We start from the raw sequence: 14953 nt of genomic DNA on the forward strand, positions 1-14953 counted from the left end.
TTTGAGAGTATTTCATATCTTTTGACCAAGAATTCAATAAATTTGTTACACTCCAAAAATATTTATTCCCCTTAGACTATAGCTAATGTTATGTGTTATATAGGTTTTCTACACTAACCACTGCATGGAGAAATTGTTGTCTAAAATATGTAAATTCTAGTTTTGGATAGTAGAACTGTTTTCCATCAACTACAAACTCAGAAATCAAAGTACCATATTTCACCAAACCTAAGATGCCAAAGACTGTAATATGTGCTATTATTTTATGTATTATCAAGAAAGAAAAATGTTGCCAATTAAATTATAACATGTGATCAATTATAAGATATATCCTAATTCTAAAAAAATTAAAATGTGGGAGAAATGTGTAAAATGTGTATATCAATGATAGCAGTATTCATATCATCTGGCCAGGATTTGAAAAATTATACATTTATGGAAATGTGACTTCTGGGAATTCAGGGACATTAATTCCAGACACCACCTGTAGTGAAATAAAGTGAGAAGCTTATCAAATCCATACCTGGGCCCCACTTTGGGTCTACTGAATTGGAATCTTCATCAATGGACTCTAGAAATTTGAATTTTTGATAAACCCTCTCAAAGTGCATTGAATAGCACAGTGGTGTGAGTTACAATTATCAGCCGGCTCCCAAATGAGCCTGCCCACCTCCCCCATTCCAGGAATATTCTGAACCACAGATTCTCAAGCCGGAGGTGCCCAAGGGTAGTTAGCCCGATGGTTATAGCATCAAAATCCTGAGTGGGCATGGAGAGCTGCTTATTTGCTCATCAAGCTATTCAACGTTGGATAGCCTGCATCCGTATGGGTGCATCAGGGATACAATGAAAAATAAACAAGTCCACACTCCGAGTAAACTACCAACTAAGCCACCCACCAGGAGACATGTTCTGGCTCTTAGAACTTGATTTACAATCTGGTATCCAGAGTTTCAATTAAAAACATGCTTATCTTCATGGCCAGGGGACATGACTGCATTTAAGCTTTTAAAAAATTAGCTGTAGCAGTAGAGAATGGGAGGAGGGCAGTTGGCTTGAGATGTTTACTTGAAAAAGACCTGGGGCAGGAGAGAGGCGGGTACAGGGAGGAGAGTAGTGTGTGTAGAAGACCTTAATTAGAGAATGAGTTCAATGAGCAGAAGCAGACCTGGGGACTCCTGGCAAGCTTGTTTGTGTCTCACTCATGTGGTACGAGCAGAAGTCGTCTGGTGCGTGTTAGAGAGCAGCCCATTAGCTAACATGTTCCTTATGCCGTGGGCGTCTGACAACACTATAGATGGGACAGAGGGTGCAGGTTCACTGGGTTCTTTGGTTAAGTGGGAGGTGAGTTCTGCTATGTTTGAATTTTTCCATATGACATTCAAAACCAAGTTCAGCAATTCAAGTCTCACATGCCCACTATTCTGACTGACTGACTTCTTGGCAACAGAAGGCTGAACAAAAGTACAGGCTTCTAGTTCACCAACTTTTACTGCTGCATGATCACTTAGTTCTTTGGCATCACAAGAACAACCACCAAATGGCTTCCTGGATAATTCCTCTCATCCAAGGCTATCCTAGATTCCTAGGTTGGGGAGCCTTTGTTCTATGCTCCCCTTTCCCCAACACTCACCCAGCTCCTAGCGACTGATTCCTCCACCACCTGACGGTGAGCTACAAGGGCACAGGGATCGTTATCTATCTCTCTCACCGTAGTGGCTCAGCTCCTTCTAGCATGTGTCACCATGACCCATATTTGTTAAAATGAAAACTAAATTGAAATGGGGCTAATCAAAGAAGCTGTCACGGAACAGGTGAATCCAGAAAAGAATTTTTGCAATAAGGAACATAGCATATATCAAGTTTCTGTGATGGGACCAAGAAATCATATGCATAGTACCAAAATGGGCTGTTAAAAATTTTTTTGAGAAGTAGACATGGGTAGACATTTTTCTTGAGGAATCCAAAACTCACTGAGACCACTTTGAGAGATGGTTCCTGCAGTATAAGCTCTGAGGCTGTCCTGGATGTTACTGAGAGCTTTCAGTTCCCTCCGTTTTTTTTACACATACCTGGCAATTTACGCTAATTCCTGAACAAGGTAGACTTGCCAGGGGGACTGAAACTGGTGGCAAAGGATGTCAAATAGTCCATTTTCAGGGGTACCTTGTAACATGCTCATCTGTCCTTTTCTTGCCCCCCAGAGGCATTTTCTTCTTTTTCCTTCTGTACGTTTGTGATTCCAGGTTAAACTGTATTTTTTCTATTCAACTTGCCATGCCCATATCTAGTGTTGTTTATATTGAGACTTTGTTCTCTTGAGTTGGGCCTTGAGGGGCTGACTTTGGAGGGGGAGGGGAGGTTCTTGCCTGGTGTTTCTGCAAGATTAACCATGGTGTTAAAGTTCCCAGGCTGATGTGAAATTATGGCTCAAGGACTTTTTGTATCCAAAGATGCCAATGGGAGAAGAAGGAAATTTCTTCGCCAGCTGCTCTAACAAGGGAGGGTATTGCTCTTCCCCTCTGGGCATCCTAACCTGGAGTCTTACAAGAGATGCCTTGAGAGCCCATTCTAGTTTCGACACGGTACATGGGAAACAAAATTCATCTGTTCGGGAGTGGGAGGAAGGGAGGGAGGAAGGTAAGAGAGAATTAAAATTGTAAAGCCAACATCACGTGGCTTCCTCCTTGAACTTTAATAACCCAGTGCTGTCTGCAGGCCCAGAAAAACCAAATGCAATGGGCAAATTCAAGGGTTGCTCTGGTGCCAGGAAAGTGCAATAAGACATAAGTTTTACAAGGTAAGCAATGAATAAATGCCCTGCAGGAGCAAAACAGCTTTTAACATCTCTGAAGTTGGCAGCCAAGTGCTTGAAATATTGGTCCAGTGCATCCAAAATGCACAACAGATAGGACCACCTTATTTAAGATGAAGTCATACTCCAGGAGAAACACTAGCTGGATAGGCTGGGTTTTTATGATTGACGGTAGGATGGGAATTCGATCAGTATTTTCCTTGCCACAGCAAGACCCATTTTGGGGCATGTTAGAGATATGCCACATGTTGGGCAAATTTTCTAGAATTTTGTAAAGGGAAACATTTCTGCAGACTACCTTGGTTTCTGAAAGAGCCATCTTTCTCTCTGGGTCAGGGAGGGATCTTATTCTGTCCCTTATGCTGTTATCGAGAAGATCTGAAACTCCAAGTCTTCATTTGGGTTCTGCTATCATAAAATGAGGTTCGGGGTGTCTCATTACGCTTTATCCCCAGAAGTGTTAAAGGAAGTGCCTGTCACCAACTCAAAAATAAAAATGAAAATGATGCTGGCAGGGCTCAAAAACCAAAGGGATCAGCATTTTGCTTCAGTTTCCTGTTCATAAAACTTTATAAAAACAACCCACCCATTAAAGAAAAAAAACCCACAACAATAGCTCATTATTCTTAAACGCTTGCCTCATGCCACTCTGAAATTAGGTGCCATCACGTTTCCTGAGTTATGGGCTCCAAACACCACATCCCTTTCCTCCCTTCCTCGTCCCCACCCCACCTGGCATCACTCCTGAATTTAGACACTTCAGTTTACGAGCTCAGCAGAAAGAGGCCAGCACTCTCCCTCCTACCTGTCCAGAGGAGGCCAAGCATCTGTACCAGCTGGAAGCAGGAGTAATGGAGCCTTCCAAATTAATTTCCATTCCCTAAAGAAACTTTTAATATGGAAGGTGCAAAGTTACAAAGTGAGGGGGAAAAAATACGTACAGACTGCTCCAGTAAACTGAAAAATAATTACACATGCATTACCTTGTGACATTGATTTTTGAAGAATAAGAGATTCCCCTTCTACCCTGGCTCTACGATACAACTTTATGGAATCCTGAACACCCCATTCTTCAGTTCCTGGTAGAATAGGAAAATACAAGCTCTAGAATAAGAAGCCTAGAGGCAAGTACCAAGTTTTCCACTTGCTAACTCTATGACTTTGTACAACTTATTTGCCATGCCAAACCTCTGTGCCATCAACTGCAAAATGAGGCTATGAGACTTTCAAGGCTTTTATGAGATAAAATATATGAATAGTTTCATGAGATAATACATATGTCAGCATTCTAGGCACAAAATAAGCACATAATCCATATTGTTATTAACCTTCCTCCTCTCTTTTTTCTCAATGAATCAGAGAGGAAAAGATGGGATTTGGGGATATTTTCTACTTTTCTTGCTTCCAAAGGGGTTAATGATTCTTTCCTCTAAATCCATGATTTCAAGTATTGATTTAACCATGGAGCATATATAAAAGCAGTGACACAGTGAAGAGCGAACTGACCTAAATTTGAAGATGTGGGATCCAATTCTGGTTCTACCTCTAAATTTGCTGTGTGACCTTGAATAAGTCAAGTAAACTCAGTGAGGCCCAGTTTCTTGAACTAAAAAATAAGGTGATTTAAACACAGATGCTTATCTTCTGTGGTTCTATAAAACAGCAAAGACCAAAGTGTCTATGAAATACTGCCTCAATTTTATGTTGTTTTATTTCAGGAAAGAAAATAAAACTGATATTATCTTGTACTGATGAAACCACCCTTATCTAAAATCAGCAGGTTTGCTGTAGTCAGCCCAGAATGGTAATATTTTATATGGGTTCATCAGAAAATTCAGCTTGGGGTGCCTGGGTGGCTTAGTCAGTTAAGTGCCTGACTTCGGCTCAGGTCGTGATCTCAGGGTTCATGGGTTTGAGCCCTACATCAGGCTCTGTACTGACAGCTTGGAGCCTGGAGCCTGCTTCAGATTCTGTGTCTCCCTCTCTCACTCTCTGCCCCTCCCCCACTCACATCTCTCTCTCTCTCTCTCTCTCTCTCTCTCTCTCTCTCTCTCTCAAAGATAAACATTAAAGGAAAAAAGCTTTCTTGGGGCACCTGCATGGCTCAGTCAGTTAAGCATCCGACTCTTGGTTTCAGCTCAGGTCATGATCTCATGGTTTCGTGGGTTCGAGCCCTATATCAGGCTCGCAGCCTGTGCTGTGCTGGCAGCATGGAGCCTGCTTGGGATTCTCTGTCTCCCTTTCTCTTTGCCCCTCCCCTGCTCATGCTCATGCTCATGCTCTGTCTCTCAAAAATAAATTTAAAAAATAAAAAGAAAATTAAGCTTGGCATCCTCATTTGCCAGGAAATGCATCGAAGAATAAAGGTTCTTTCAATACCAAATGGTCAAGAAAGCAAAGTTCAAACCGAGGTAAGATCAACTATGAGCAAACAAAACAAAAGAAAAACCCTGAAAGGGAAATGGAGCTACCTTATAAACGGGATGGAACAGGCCTGAAATATACCACTGCTACTTAAAAATAGGTACTGGGCTGTATGGTGCCTGTGTTATCTGTACAGCAACATTTGGTTCCTACTGTGTCCTCTTCCTACAGGCCTGTTATGACTAGGAGAGCTGTCTGTTCCTTCAGTGACCAAGTCTTGCTGCCTCGTGGATTTTCCCCAGTCATAACTTCCTTTCTGCTCCTCGGGTAGGCTGCTGACATCCAAGTGGAAGGACCACAGCCAGTTCTGTTCTGGATGCAACACACAGATGGCTGCTGGCATGTGGTGCGGAGTACCAGGAGCTTCAAGGCTGAGGGCTCTGTGTACCGCAGGCCAAGCTTCTGATGCAAAATATTGACATTGATGTCACCCATTTACAAAGATCAAAACCAAAGGGAAAGCTACATTGCAGCAACTTCTAAACAATGCCCTCTAAATAAATGGAACCAGATGTACTCAGTAAATCATAAGCTTCATTAGTCTTTAACATCAGTGTCTCCCACTTAACTGTAAGCTCCATAAGGTCAAAAATCATGACTCTTTTGTTCAGGGTTCTAGCCCCAGTGCTGAAAGATGCCTGGCAAGTGCCAGGAACCCAACAAATGATGACCTTAGCTAATGTGCGCTGAGAGTTTGCTCTCTGCCAGGCACTGTTTCTTGATGCTACATGACATATCTCAGGTGATCCTCACAAGAATCCAATGAGGTGGGTCCTTCTATGAAGGGAGTTCAACTTGCCCAAAGTCACAGAGCTGGTAAGTGGCAGAGCTGGGGTTCAAATGCAAGTACCTTGCTTCCAGAACCTTCAGTTCCAATCGTGAAGTGGAACATTAATTATTTGCAGGTCATTTGCAACTTATTTGTGCTGGTACCAGAGACTATGATGATGAGGGTCAAGGATTCAAGTCTATATAATATGATTAAAAGAATATCAGACAAGAGTTAGGAAACCTAGGTTCAAATCTTAGCCCTGGACTCCTACACTGACTTTGGTCAAGTCCTATGACTTCTTGGCTCACTAGGTTTCCCCTCCTGGTAAAAGAAAGAAAGAAGGTGGATGGCCACTCAGACCCCTGACAATTGTAAATCCCAAGTGCTAAAGTCACCACAGACATAATCTCACAGCCAGACAACTGCAGGTCACACAAGTGTGCCTCTCCACCTTCCAGTCTTCAACATCTTCAACTGTTGGAACAATCAAACAAGTTACTCAATCTTTCAGAGCCTCAGAGCCTTCATCTGCAATTAGGACATAATAGCACCAACTTCAAAGGGTGGAGGTAAAGATTAGAGAGAATCCAGGTAAGAGGCTAACACATAGTAGTAATTTTATAAACAGTAGCTAGGTTTATTATGGTCCCAAAGAGAGCTGGGAGGCAAGTCTGGAAGAGGAAAGAATCTCCTTAAAGCCCGGGAACCAACCAACCAGCCAATTGAAAACACATCATTGAAACAAAGCTGTTTAAATAATTTCTAAGAGGAGAGTACACGTTTGCCACATCCACAGCTCAAAATTTCCATATTGCATTCTCTTTCCAAAAAATGGAGTAACACAGACAGATGTCAGTTAACTTCCGACAGAACAAAAAGGAACCATTGTGATCTGGTGAGTTCACACGTGAGTGCTAAAATGCTAGAAAATAATTTGCTTTACACCAGACTGTGACAAGGATGTGACATGTATCATCTTACAGAGTCCTCACAACCTGCTGAAGAGGGTACTTTCTCTGTTTTATAGATGATGGTATAGAGGTTCAGAAAGGCTAAGTAACTTGCTCAAGGTCACACAGCTACTAAATAGCCACACCAGAACTTAGTCTTCTCAGGACACTAGTGGTCTTAACCCCACAGCCGCATCCCCTCCCCAAGGATGGACTGTTGTTGGCCTCAGTGTGCCGTTAGGCCACAGAGCAGCAATCCTTGTCCCCAGCATGGACAGGTGGCTTTATAGGCAGCACACGTGTGCGGGCTCAAGAAACCTTTCAGTCCCTGTTTACCCACAGACTCACAGCAGCTGCGGACAAATTATTTGACTTTCCTGGGTCCCGTTTTGATCAAACCGAACGTAATGGATTAGAGTTTTCAATCCAAGTCTCGTGGAACATTGACCGCTTACATTTTATACCTAGGGGGTTAGGGCAAAGGAGCCCAGACATGAGTGGTGTTCTGTCTGATTTCCTGGGTGGGGGAAGGAGTGGAATACATTTGTCAGCAAACCAGAACTGGGTGGCTCCACAGTTTCCTTTCATCGTGAAGATAATGAAATTCTACTGAATGTTACGTGATAGGGAAAGAGAAAGGGGAAGAGAGAGACTTTCAGGAATCAGGGGGGCTGGGGTGGCAGGAGGTTCATTTGAAACTGTTTACATAGTAACCACAATGAACATACTTAGGTGTTAAGCTTACTCAGGGCGCTTTGGAGGTGGGCAGCTAGTGGAGGGAATGGGAGGGAAGCTACATCCTTCCTCTCGAACCGACCACCACGGCACACAGCAGGCACTCAGTAGATGCTGGCAGAATTGAATTCAAATGAACACAGACTTGGATCAAACTGATAGAAGTTGAGCTGCTGCAGATGAAGGACTGTGTCAAAAAATGCTAACAATTTCTTTCCCTTGTTCCTAGCCACCCAGTCCACCGTAAGCCATTTTTAATCTCAAGATCGGTTCTTGTCCGTGTGAATGAGCGCACCTCTTCCCGCGGGATAACTGCAGGGGAGCCCTCCCTCTGCCTCTATCCCACGTTCTTGGAACCTGAACAAAGGTGAGCTGTCTGGGAGCGAAAAAATTCTTCTTGTTTTCATTTGTGTCCTTGCCCAGGGCAGTGACAAATACTGTTTCATAAGTTTCCAACTTACTTTCGAGCTCAAAGGATAAAGTGCTTTCACAAGAAAGACAAGAGAGGAAAGAAGGGAAGAGAATTTAAAATTAAAAAAAAAATATATATAAGTATATACATATATTTATATATAATTTATACATATTAAGATATTTATATATAATTATATATTTATATATAATTTTTACATATAATATATATTTATATATATAACTTATATATTTATATATTTATATTTATATAATTTTATTCAAGTAGCAGAGTCTTTTCTTCCCAGGAAAGGTGACAGTGTGCTACAGTCAGACCTAGAGATATCTGGAGATACTCTGGAGATACCAGGAGTAGCTGGTAAGTCAAGGAGTTCCTTTTGTACATTTATTCTAAAAACAAAATTTCAGAGTAAGCTCAGGTCTTCTGATTTCCAGCTGATGTTTCTCCCATGAAATCAAGTTGCCTCATGAGCCATGTTCCCATGCCACAAAAAAGGCTGGCACGTAATAGGTGTTCTGTTAATATTTGTTGAATAAATTAAAGAACAAAGGACAGAAAAAGTCTCAGAAGATAAGTACGGAAGGCCGTCAACATGAGTGGAGGGATTGGCTGACATTTAAAAAGTCTTGGGTATCTTTGAACTCAGGTCCGGAATAGCCCCTCCCTGTACTTCTCTGCCTTTCAGACGTCACCAGATATTCAAATCCTAGACCAAGGTTTTCTTCTCAGAAGCCCTCCCAGATCAACCCAGCCCACAGGGTTCCTTCTTTGGATTTCTTTCTTTCTTTCTTTTTTAAGTTTATTTATTTTGAGAGAGAGAGAGTGCATGCAAGTGGGTGGGGAAGGGGGTGGAGAAGGAGCAGAGAGAGAAAGAGAGAGAGAGAGAGAGAGAGAGAGAGAGAGAGAGAGAGAGAGGGAGACTCTAAGCAGGCTCCACGCTGTCAGCAGTGTGGAGCCCAATATGGGTTTCAAACCCACAAACTGCGAGTTCATGACCTGAGCCCAAATCAAGAGTTAGACATTTAACTGACTGAGCCACCCAGGTGCACCCCTTCTTTAGATTTCTAACAACCCTTATTACTACCACTTATTAACCATGTTCTGTCAGGTGGCAACTTCTGAAATTACTTAACCATCTATAGCCTTACAGTTACCTTTTCTGATGATCTCTTCACCTAGAACTGGAGGGTAGGGCCTGGCCTGCCCACACCTACCTGTGGATCTGTTTTTAGGGCACTGGAACAATGAAAGAATGACTTCCAGAACAATGAGTTGCTACAACTTGAATATTTTTAAGCTAATATAATCACCAGTTCCTATATTAAACTTTTTCCAACTAGTTTAATGGTCAATGGAATCTTTGAGCTGTTCTTCTAGTGCCAGGGAGGCCAGTAAAAACTGCATAAGACTCTACTGAGGGAAAGACTGTAAGGAGGTACTGTCCCCTCAAAATACCCCATTAAAATTAAGGAAGGTACTTATCAAACCTCCAGATCCACCTACCTACCAGTTTACTGAAAATAGGAGGGAAAAAAAAGTTAAGCTGCACTATGAGAAAGCCATCACCAAAACCAGGACAAAAAACATTCCACAAGACAAATGATCTGATTTCTCCAACAAATCATGGCGGGAAAAGCTGGGAGGGGGAAGTTTTACAGAGTAACGATCATAAGAAACAGGTGAACCATGTTGGGATCCTGATTCAAACAGGCCCTCTTTGATTAAGAGTCACATACTCTATCTACTGAGCCAGCCAGGCACCCCTCCCCCCCCCTCCCCCCCCAAACGGATCTCTCTGAGACAAATTAACAAGAATTCCTTCATTATCACTGAAGAAGATGCAGTCCAAAGGCAAATTTGAATTTGGGGAAATCTGACTTTGGACCGAATATTAGATGATGTGAAGGAATTCTCGTTAGTCTTGTTAAGTGGGATGAGGCTTGGGGATTATGTGAAAAGAAAAAAAGTCCTTATCAGGTAGAGACATACACCGAAGTTCTGACAACTGAAATGACACGATGCTGAAAACGTGGTGCGGAGAGACTGGGAAGAGGTTAGCCATTGTTGATTCTGGATGCTGGGTGAGTAGAGGCGCTAATTATACCATTCTCTCTACTTTTCTAATGTGGGCAGATCACAAGGTGTTGTGTCTAACACACTAAATTGCCCAACTTAGCAAATGATAGTTTCCAGTGCTGATGAAGGTATAGTGAAATGGCATACTTGGAATTGTGGGTGACAGTGGAAATGACCATGATATCGAGAGATATCAATATCCACCAAGAGCAATATAAATATGCAGATGTCTCAGCCCAGTTTTCCTACATGTGTTAATTTACCAAATGAAAATAACGTGAAAGAAAATATTTTCAGAGCATTGTCATTTAATAGTGACTAAGGAGAGATACTAAGACTAGCTATTGAATATGGAGAATGTACTATGTGCCGGGAACCATACTAAATGCTTTATATACATCGAAACAACCCTTTGAGGAAAGTATCATTATTCTCCTGGCTAGTCTCCAAGATGGCACAGCTAAGAAATGGCAGAGCAGGAAATCGGGTCAGATTGGCTCCAGGGCCCACATGTTCTAGTCCTGTGCTAAGTTGCCCTGAAATCCAAGTGCTGGACAACAGGGCATGTTTAATTAAATTACAGGATATCCAGTGTAAGCAGTAGGAAGTTACTAATGAAGTCAAGCAACACGAAAAATGCTAAGCTAAAAAAAAGCAAGGGTGAAAGCCATTTATTAGAGCACCTACATAGTATACATACATGTGGAAAGGCTGGTAGGGAAAACACACACAATAGAAATCATGGTTGTATCAATTATGCACCGTGTGGTGTGGTTATGTTCTTTTATAATGAAAACATTGCAGGGGAGAACAGTGAACCTAGGTGGGTAATAACTACAGGTAGAACCAAGGCATTTGGTAAATGGTGTTGCCATAAATATTGTCAACCATCAGTTTCTTCAAATCAGTTTTTTTTTTTTTTTTTTGTTTCTTCTTTGGAAGCCTACCAAAAGTAAAGGAAGAAATATTTCTCTCCTCCCTCAAATATCTTTCCAATGACCTCTGCTAGGAATTCACCTACTTTGATCAGGAAGCAAGAATCATCCCATAGTTTCCCCTTGCAGCAGATGCTGAGTAAAATGTTACAGTATAAGACGGATGTCTTAAACATATCACAAGAGAAAAAAAGAAAAGACAGCTTAAATGAATTTATAAAGGATTGTTTTACGATCGAGGTTCCTTCTGAGTCTTGTGAAATCCTCTCACAGGTCATTTGTTATTAGCAAAGCACCAGAAGGCAGGAGATGCACTTCTTATCAGAGTCCAGTCCAGGCACATCCCAACTGCATCTAAGGGACTGCTAATCACCTCAGAATCCCATGCCACGGCTCAGCATCCTGGACTCATTCTCCTCCTCCCCCTCACCTTCCCTGGACAGACATATCCGACCAGCTCCCAGGGACAAGTTCACTGTGAGATTATGTATGTGGAAATGCTCTGGAATCTATAATAGCTCTACAGATGGGAGGTTATTCTGATTAAAAACCTGATACGTGCCCTTGTGTGTTTCTTCTGCCATAAATGAATTCCAGATATGTCCCTTGGGGAGGAGAAAGAACTAACTAGTTCTCAGGTTATTTTAACGGCCAGAATCAGGGTTGCCATAAATAATCAACCTTTTATGATGAAGCTTCTACAGCTGCCAGGGGGATCATTATCACCTGAAAAAGGCACTAATCTGTGAGCCAAGCCACGTGACTAGGTGTGATTCTATGTGGTATTCGTCAGTACCTGTCACCAAGATAACAGCTTAATCTTGAATGGAGGAGGCAAGCATATTTTAGAGAAAGGCCTGCAAGAGATTCCCCTCTAAAGAGCTAATAAACAAAGAGAAAAGATCTCGGGGAAAAGAATGAAAACAAAACCGGCCAGACAGCCAGCTGGAAGAGAAGACTGAGCTAAAGCCACCGACCCTTCAGGGAGTTAGCACAACTTTTGTGGGAGATTATGGAAAAGCTACTGTTTCAAAGCCTCTGGACATCAGAGGAAAAAACACAAAGGAGAGTTTGCCGAACAGAGAGCTTTAAACAATTCAAGTTCAAACAAACAGAATTCCAGGAATTAGGAACAGAGGAAATTGCAAGGTGCTTTGCAAACCATTGCAAAGGAAAGGATGTTTAACTATTGAATGTCAGTGATAAAAATAAAGATCTTGTGGTGGTGGCGTTTATTTTGGAGGGGGAGGGGTGAGGTCAAGAAATAATAATAGTAATAGTAATTGTGATAATCAATGATTATATGACTGGCAGCTGGCCTTTTCTGAGCATTTCTTAGGGGCAACACTGTGCTGAGCACTTTGTAAACTTCATCTCTTTTAATCCCCACGACAGCCCTGTGAGCTCAGGCCTAACTCATGATCCCTTCGGAGATGAGGACTTGAGGCTCAGACAGACTCCACAACGTCTTTGAGCTCACAGTGGCAGGACTGTGATTCAAATCCAGATTTGCTTAAAAACTCAGCCTTTGAACCATTTACACACAGGTATATAATTACCAGATCTCACACACCAGACTATTTTTAAAGATTATTGACAATTATAAAATTCAGAGCTGATGGCCAACTTGGTCAATGTCCTGGCTACTTGCCTTCCTTCTTAAAATGAAAAGAAAGAAATACTATTCAGTTCATTTTAGCAATTGCAAATGTTTTCTGGGAAATGTGGGAGGAAAGCAATTGGAGAAATCTGGGAAATTTTTCTTTATTTGCGGTCTATCATTATTAAGAGCTAATTATATACCAGGATTCTCAGAGTAGAACACATTAGCAGCATCACTGTTCAAAGATTCTTCTAACAACCCAGTGTTCACCTGTAAAAAGGGAATGAAACCTTGTGAGGTTGACAAGGTCAGGGTTAAACAGCCAGCTAATTGCTGAGCACTGTTAGGAACCCATATGCTGGAATCCAGCAGCCTGAGTCTGAATTCTGATTCTACTACTCATTGCTCTGGGATCCTGCGTGAGTAAATCTTTCTGAGCCTCAGTTTTCTTACCTATAAAATGGGGATGAAAACAGTTCATAGGGCTATTGTGAGGACTGAATGAGATAATGCATGGGAGGCCTAAGGGACAGCCAACAAAGTAGCCAGATGGCTTCATTTACAAAGACCCCTGCACTTCATGCCATGTTCTTCATAATGCGTACAAATTCAGGTGTGGAATGAGTAAATGTCATTTGCAAAAGCACCAAATTAAGAATCTTGCCCAATTCAAGACCTTGTTCTTCCCCCAAGCCATAGTCAGTGGTGGGGAAAGGGACACACTCTTTCTGTACGTTCTCTTCTGCTGGGTTTTGGTATTTAGTAAACATTGATGACACAATGGTAGCTTTTCCAACAAATTCCATTAGAATCTCAGAAACCCATCATCAGTAATAGACAGGTGGCAATGTTTTTTGTTTGTTTAGTTTTATTTTGTCACGCTGGTGAGAAGTGGCAAAAAGCTATTGCTCTCGATTATCACATGACAGCAACCCAGGAAACCTTCATTTTTATGGGCTTAACCGGGTCCAACTGTTCCAGTCATGACTTTTCATTGTTTATGTTGTTGGCACCTGAAGTCAATTCTTCAAGGGCTCTGAGGACAGAAGGCTTATGCTGTGGGGCAATCTGGGGCTTTGACTCACTCAGCATCAGTTCCTCCTTTTTCTTTCATTTTCTCTGGGGAAATTGCCCCCCTCTCAGTGTTTGTGGTTTTAATGAGACTGAGCCCACTGTCAGTCCCCTCGGGAATACGTATGACTCAGGACAGGCCAATCAGCAGCCCCTTCTTTCTGATCACAGTGATTGGTCCAGGAAAGTCATGAGACCCAGTCCTGGGATTTTTGCAGGAAGAACTGGGCAAGAAAGTACCTGTAAATGAGAAGGGGGTAAGCTTAGAGATGTTGGTGGCTATATTTCCACCAGGAGAGAAGAACATAACTGAGAATGGAGGCAACACAGAGAAATATAAGCTGAGAGGTGGAGAGAGAAATTTCTGAGGAAAATTCGGACTTAGATCCAGCCATGCCTGCAGCCATAACTATTGGACTTTTCTGTTACATCAGCATAAATTCCTTTTCTACTTAAAGGAGTTTCAGTTGTGTTTCTGTCACTTGGAACTGGAAGAGTTTTTATCCAAATGCATACAAAAAGGTCTTTACCATATAAATGAGAATAGCACTTGCCTTCTTTCTCCCATGTATTGTTCAGGATTTATATTACATATCTAAGTCTTGCTTCCCTCAGTAAGATTGTAAGTTTCCTGAAGCCAGGAGACAAGTGTGACAACCCACTGATAAACTATCACATTTTGCCAAAACCAAGCCTAGGATGGCTGTGGAATCATTTTATACCAACATCAAAGATAAAAAAGCAGGAAAATGTTGAGGTTTTTTACAGGTGAAGTTTTAGAAACTGATGGCATGAGGAGTCAGAGGTCTCATAAGTGTCTGAAGCTGCCTCCAGCAGTTTTATTTGTATGATTGTTATCTCCTGAGCCTCCCACTACCCTGCACTTGACCATCTCAGTGGACAGGAAAACCCTTACTTAAGCTTCAGGCTAGAGTCCTAATTAGAGCGTAACAGTTTCCTACTTATCACTTGTAACATTAATAAACACTCATTCCCTCACTCACTCACTCACTTATAGACAGAGTGTGTGAATGGGGGCAGGGGAGAGAGAGAGAGAGAAAGAAAGAGAGAGAGAGAGAGAGAGAGAGAGAGAGAGAGAGAGAGAGAGAGAATGAATCCCAAGCAGGCTCCACACCACC

General features: G+C 42.0%; 1 protein-coding gene and 1 long non-coding RNA gene across 7 annotated transcripts in view; one reads left to right on the plus strand and one right to left on the minus strand.

Moving 5' to 3' along the window:
- ARHGEF3 (Rho guanine nucleotide exchange factor 3) overlaps positions 1-14953 on the minus strand; it is a 304554-nt gene that overhangs the window by 75904 nt on the left and 213697 nt on the right. The gene's annotated exons all lie outside the window — the stretch shown is intronic.
- On the plus strand, positions 7936-12144 carry LOC122236679. The gene is made up of 3 exons (XR_006214856.1): positions 7936-8063; positions 8416-8486; positions 11414-12144. It is a non-coding gene; the product is annotated as an uncharacterized LOC122236679 (long non-coding RNA).

Source organism: Panthera tigris, chromosome A2, assembly GCF_018350195.1.
Source record: "Panthera tigris isolate Pti1 chromosome A2, P.tigris_Pti1_mat1.1, whole genome shotgun sequence".
Lineage (NCBI taxonomy): Eukaryota > Metazoa > Chordata > Mammalia > Carnivora > Felidae > Panthera > Panthera tigris.